Raw genomic sequence first — 6,000 nt, 5'->3', positions numbered from 1 at the left:
TGCACATGCTCAGTAATGACTTGGAAGCATACTTTTCATTGCCTGTATGCTCTACTGTATGCCTCGATAACGGGGCATTAAGTTGCGGTGCGACTTTTCTGGGGCGTTGCATTGTAATTTGCAATGCGACTTTAACGTCGCATCAAAACGCAAAGTCCTACTGTGCAAGAGGCCTTTGCCTTCTGCAAAATAAATGCAAGGGCTCCTTGAGATCAAAAAATTCTTTGTATGGCTTTCTTTGAGATCCCAAAGGTATTTGCAGGGTTCCTCCAGGATAGAAAGGTTTAGAAAGGCTGCTTTATATGTAACTAAGTTGGAAGCAATAGTGACCAACTAAAATGGTTAAGGTCACATTATATGCCTGCTTGAAAAAGGGAGGTTTTTAGGTAGTGTTGGCAGGTTGGCTGCATGAAAGTGAACCCATATACATGTCAGGATTTGTGTGTTTGCAAAATTGCATGTTTCAAATGCGCAGTCCTGGGTCCTTCCACAGCACTCGTGCATAGCTATGTCTCAGATCACTGTATAGTTGTAGAGTGGAATGCATTACAAAGATAGAAGTTCAGTGTTCATACATGCCGGACTAAACAGCTGGCTTTTCAGTTTGGACTTCAATGCCTCCAGGGATGGAGCTGTCTTGATTGTGTGTGGCAAGGAGTTCCAGAAGCTAGGGGCAGCATGATAAATCAAGTCATGGAGAAGAGGCAGACAGCGGTATGAACAAAGAAAGCACAGATGGAGCAGCGTGCCAGGAAAGGCGATTTGCTATCCTGCCATAAAACCAGACCTAATTATAAAGGCATACTTCTAGTCTTTTCTGTATATATCATTTTGATATTGTACTAGCCATTAACTATGCAAGTGATATGTACATATGTGTCTGGGTGTCATTATACTGGGCATGGTCTATGTAAATATTATTCATTGCACTACATACAGTGCAATGGAAAATGATAGAACTATATAAATATTAATAACAGTAATGTATAGAGTTGTGTAATATTTTAGTTAAAAAAACATGATAATTTGCAGAACAGTGTAATATACTGGTACTGGTACATTAATAATAAAATGAAGGATATTAATAATTATTATTATCATAACTATTATTATTATCCTATAATGACGATGATACAGCCTGGATCAGATCTTTTTATGATAATAATAATAATAATAATATAATAATAATTTGCAGAATACTGTAATATACTGGTACATTAATAATATCATTATGATGCCTAATAATTATGCTACAGTCTGACTCTGAATTTTTTATTAGTAGTAATATAGACTTGGAAAGACAAACACTTGATGAAATGCGAATCTGTAAGAAAGCAGCATGCAGATTTTATTTTAATGGTTTGCAGGTCACACACTGCCAATGACTTTATTATCATTATTGAAGTTTCCCATTGGAAAGTCAGCGATGAGTCTGGTAAGTGGCCGGCAGGTGGCGCTGCACCTCCTCTCTCGCACACAGCTATGGGAATGCTACACGCACGCTGGAATCACACACAGAACAATCAGCTCTTGGGCTGCTGCAAGTCGCTCCTAACAGTGTTTGCCTTATTTCTTCCCTGTAATATTTTGCCTTGTCTTTGCTGCTCAGAGGGTTATGACACTGGCTCTCAGCACTCACGTGGATTAACGAGGAATGGGATCCCGGGCTTTTGGCTGCAAAGTATTGGCTGCTGGTGGGATGAAAGGATAACAAAGTTATATTACAACACTGGAGAATCCAGCTGGGATTTGTATGGAGAGGTAAGTCCACTTTTACTGAATTTGTGTGTATTTGTTCTTTGCATTATATGACCAGAAATAACTATATACAAGTTAAGTTATGGAGCTCAACAATTATGTTGTGAAATTGGTCCAGTCCAGAGGCTGAATTGTAGAAACTGGAGCAAAAGTGATGCTGTTTCCCCTAGCAACTAAACCACATTACTTGGCGGTCAGTCTATAGATGCTGAGCCAGCTGGAGCAGTTGCCTATAGCAACAGGTTAAATAATATCTCACAGATGGAGCTTTGGGATTGATGCAATAAGGCAAGTGCTGAAGAACTGGAGCAAAAGTGGAGCAGTTGCCCAGAGCAACTAATTTGGCTTTAGCAGTGCAATTGAACAGGGATTCTGCTTGGTTGCAATTGCTCAACTTTTCCCTCTGACCCAGGTTTATATGCACCGTTGTGATTGCTACAGGTGCCAAAGCAATTCTTAGGGCATTTATAGTGGTATTTATAAAACCACGCTATATTAAAGTGCAGTAACAAAGTGAACCTGTCAGTTACCTTGTTCAATGGCTTCCTTGGACGATAGTTTGGCGGCTGATACCATGATAATAACAGACGGGTAAGTTACAGAGATGGCGTCAGTTTGTGTATCCTCCTATTGACTTGCACTGGCAAGATAGTGATACTTAAAGTGTACCCGGGGTGGCGCGGGGTGGGGGGCAGAAGGGACACCAAGGCATGTTTCTTGCTCCATTACATGCCTTTGTGTCCCCTATACACCACTCTCAGCCACCCCTGCGCTGCGCTGTCACCTCACAAAAATTGCCTACATGCAGCTTGTCGGCAATCTAAGAGAGGAAGGGACATCCCTTGCACTGCTACAAAACACCCACTCTGGTGTTAGGAACGCCCCTTCCCCATCTCCTTGGGCAGCTCTGCCTCTGCCCCGCCTCTCTCACATCACTACGCTGCCTTCCTGTGCTGTGCTGAGACATACAGAGCCAGAGCTGCAGCTTCTTGACCACAGGGGTCACGGCCATGTTTGTTTGTTTTTTTTTATCTCAAAAATCGTTGACTGTGGGACGTAGGAGAAGCAGCGGTGGTAATTGATGCAGCCGCTCTCTGATCCGGCAAGGCCCCCAGATCAGGTAGCATTTTTTTTTCTACAAAAACTCCTACCTTGGGTTCTCTTTAAAGTAAACCCCCCCCCCCCCCCCCCTCCACCAATTCCTAAATCACGCCTGGGAACTTCTGGCTGAAGTTACATTTTTTGACAGGAAGAGGCAGGGGCTTGCTGGAGAATGAATGGAGCGGAGCCAGAGGTGGAAAAAAGAGGGTGATAACAGGAAACATTGCTGCAAGCCTGCTTCTTCCTGTCTGAAAATTTGACTTAAAGGACCTCTGTCGCGAAAATCTTAAAAATTTAAAATAATTGTAAACATACAATTAGGAAGTACGTTACTTCCAGAGTAAAACGGGCCATAAATTACTTTTCTCCTATGTTGCTCTCACTTACAGTAAGTAGTAGAAATTAGACAGAATCGACAGCTTTTGGTCTAGCCCATCTCCTCATGGGGGGTTCACAGGAATTTCTTTATTTTCAAAATGCACTTAGTGAATGGCAGTTGCTCCATCCAACTGCCACAAAAGTGGACGGTGGGCAGGGAGGCTGGCCAGCATCTTTGTATAAATCTTTCTCTGTCCCCACCGGCAGCTACTTCCGGTTTCGGCGACAGGCGCCGACAGGCTGGGAATTAGAGTGATTCTTCGCGTTCCTGGCCGCAATAGTGCCCTCTATACTGCTATTGCGGCCAGGAACGCAAACAATCACTCGCATTCCCAGCTTGTCGGCGCCTGTCACCGAAAACGGAAGTGGCTGCCGGCAGGGGACCGGAGCATCTGATGGAGACTGCGTGGGCACCGGACAGCTGCAGGGGGCTGGTGGAATCCCCAGGTGAGTAAAACTCTTTTTTTGTTTTCGAGCCTTAAAGAGAAACTCCAACCTAGAATTGAACGTTATCCCAATCAGTAGCTGATACCCCCTTTTACATGAGAAATATAATGCTTTTCACAAACAGACCATCAGGGGGCGCTGTATGACTGATTTTGTGCTGAAACCCCTCCCACAAGAAGCTCTGAGTACCGCGGTACTCTGGGCAAACTGCCACAATGTAACAATGTTCACAGACAGGAAATAGCTGTTTACAGCTGTCTGTAACAGCCAAAACAGCTAGGAGCAGCTACATAACCTGCCCACAGTAAAAATGTCACCATGTAATAAATGTCAGAATGTAAATCGGGGAGAGGAAAGATTTTACAATGAGCAAACACTGACTAAATCATTTATACATAAGTATGGTAAAAATGAAGAACTTTTTTTACTACATTATTTTCACTGGAGTTCCTCTTTAAGTGTCCCTATAAGCCAAAAGTCAAATTTTTCAAACATGATTACTGGGGAAGAGCTCTCAGAATCGGAACAGTTCCAAGTTCCAATTTTTGCATCGTAATTCTGCAGTTCTGAGAAAGAACACAAACAATTGGAAATAGCCGCCCTGTTCCGAGTACAGAGTTCTGTTCTTCCATACAAGTCAATAGTGCCAACTTTCACAGTTTATAACAAAGCCACTGTACATGCTATTTTCACTAACCACGTATGTTAGGGAGACTACTTGGAACGTGGTAAAAAAAAATGTAAAAAGACCATGTAGTTTTTGAGGAAAGTGATTTTAAAGTTCCGTGGGAAAATATTTTTTTAAACTCTGTAAAATACACTGTACTGCATATGAGTTCTGAGTTCTGTATACACATTGCATACATTTTAAAGGATGTCCGAGGTAAAAAATAAACTGATGAGAAAAACAATTGTATCTATCCTCCTTCTCCTAAAAATGACTTTTTTTAGATATCCTACAGGTTTATTTTATATTTAAATCCAGTTTTTAAGTTTTTACTGTTTCATTGTCTCTGGTCAATGAGACCTTCATTGAAGTATGCTAGAGCTCAAATCTATGTAAGTATTGACCCTTTTTTCTCTCTTTTTTACTCTCAGAAGCCATTTACTGACAGTGAAGTGTTTTATGGCTGTAATTACTTATCAGTGAGGGTTATGCTATAGTCTGACCCAGACCGACCCGGTCCAGACCCAGAAACTGTTACTTGCATACCTGATGTCTAACTCTTTCAGGCAGAGAAAGAAAAAAAGGAACACAACCTAGTTATTTGTGTGCTTGTCACATGTCACCTCGGGTGTCCTTTAAGAAGACAGGTCAGTGTGGGGTTCCCCCTCCTTAAAGGATACCAAAGCCGAATTAAGATAGGTAAACGGGGAAGCAAGCATATACTGTCAGCTGTCCTAATGCCCACAGCTCCCCCTCTCTGCCCCTGCATCCTACCTAAATGCCCCCTGGCAGTCTCTTCCTTGTTGCTGGAGTCGGGGCATTACTGCGCAGGCGCTGGTTGGGCTGAGCGCGTCCTATAGCACGCACCCGCAGCCGGGAGCACACTGCACATGTGCATGCCATAGTTGTGTTATCATGCACAGTGCACTCCCAGCTGCAGGCGCATGCTGTAGGACGTGCGCAGCCCGGCCAGTGCCTGTGCAGTAATGCCCAACTCTGGCTCCATAAGAGGCTGCCGGAGAGGGATTTAGGTTGGATGCGAGGGCAAAGACGAGAACGGGGGGAGCGGTGGGCATCAGGACAGCTGACAGTATATGCCTGCTCCCCATGTTTCTCCATCTAAATTCGGCTCTTGCATCCTGTAACCCCTTGTTGCCCATGCAGGCTGGTAAGCCAGAATCCAGAGCCTGAACAATGTGGGGATCTGCACACGGAGCTATACAAGTCTGCATAGTTCATGGTATGGGGGGCCCTAGAAGAAAGGACCACAAGATCCCCCCTTACCCCTATAGCCCTTGTCCATTCCAAAGCTTATCCTCACCTGCAATGCCCAGAAGGAGGGTGGAGGTAACTACCCTCATGCATATGGGTGTAGACCCTGGGTTAGGTTTGATGCTTGATGAAACATTAACAGTACGGATATGTAGACGGGTGAGAAGATACCTGAAACATATTATGCGCTGTGGCTGTCCTATAATTTGGCAGCACACTTAGAAGGTGAGAGGCTGGAGATCGTGGTGTTATTGATGCAGCACAGTTTTTTGAGTGGTGACCACTGTTTTCTATATGCACATGCTGTCTGTGGGTTGGCAGCCAACACAGAGGGTGAGGAGCTCTGATATCTGAGTGTGGTGGGACCACATGAGAAT

At 43.9% G+C, this 6,000-nt stretch overlaps 1 protein-coding gene across 2 annotated transcripts in view; it reads left to right on the top strand.

Annotated features, from left to right (window-relative positions):
- The first annotated feature begins 1,523 nt into the window (after window positions 1-1,523).
- HTR1F (5-hydroxytryptamine receptor 1F) overlaps window positions 1,524-6,000 on the top strand; it is a 354,262-nt gene continuing 349,785 nt past the window's right edge. For both annotated transcript variants that reach the window (XM_068266101.1, XM_068266102.1), the window contains exon 1: window positions 1,524-1,761. The gene's annotated coding sequence lies outside the window, so the exon portion shown is untranslated. The remainder of the gene's footprint in view (window positions 1,762-6,000) is intronic.

Source organism: Hyperolius riggenbachi, chromosome 2, assembly GCF_040937935.1.
Source record: "Hyperolius riggenbachi isolate aHypRig1 chromosome 2, aHypRig1.pri, whole genome shotgun sequence".
NCBI classification, from domain to species: Eukaryota; Metazoa; Chordata; class Amphibia; order Anura; family Hyperoliidae; genus Hyperolius; species Hyperolius riggenbachi.
Note: the sequence above shows the minus strand (reverse complement) of the source record. Positions and strands in the feature narration are given on the sequence as shown.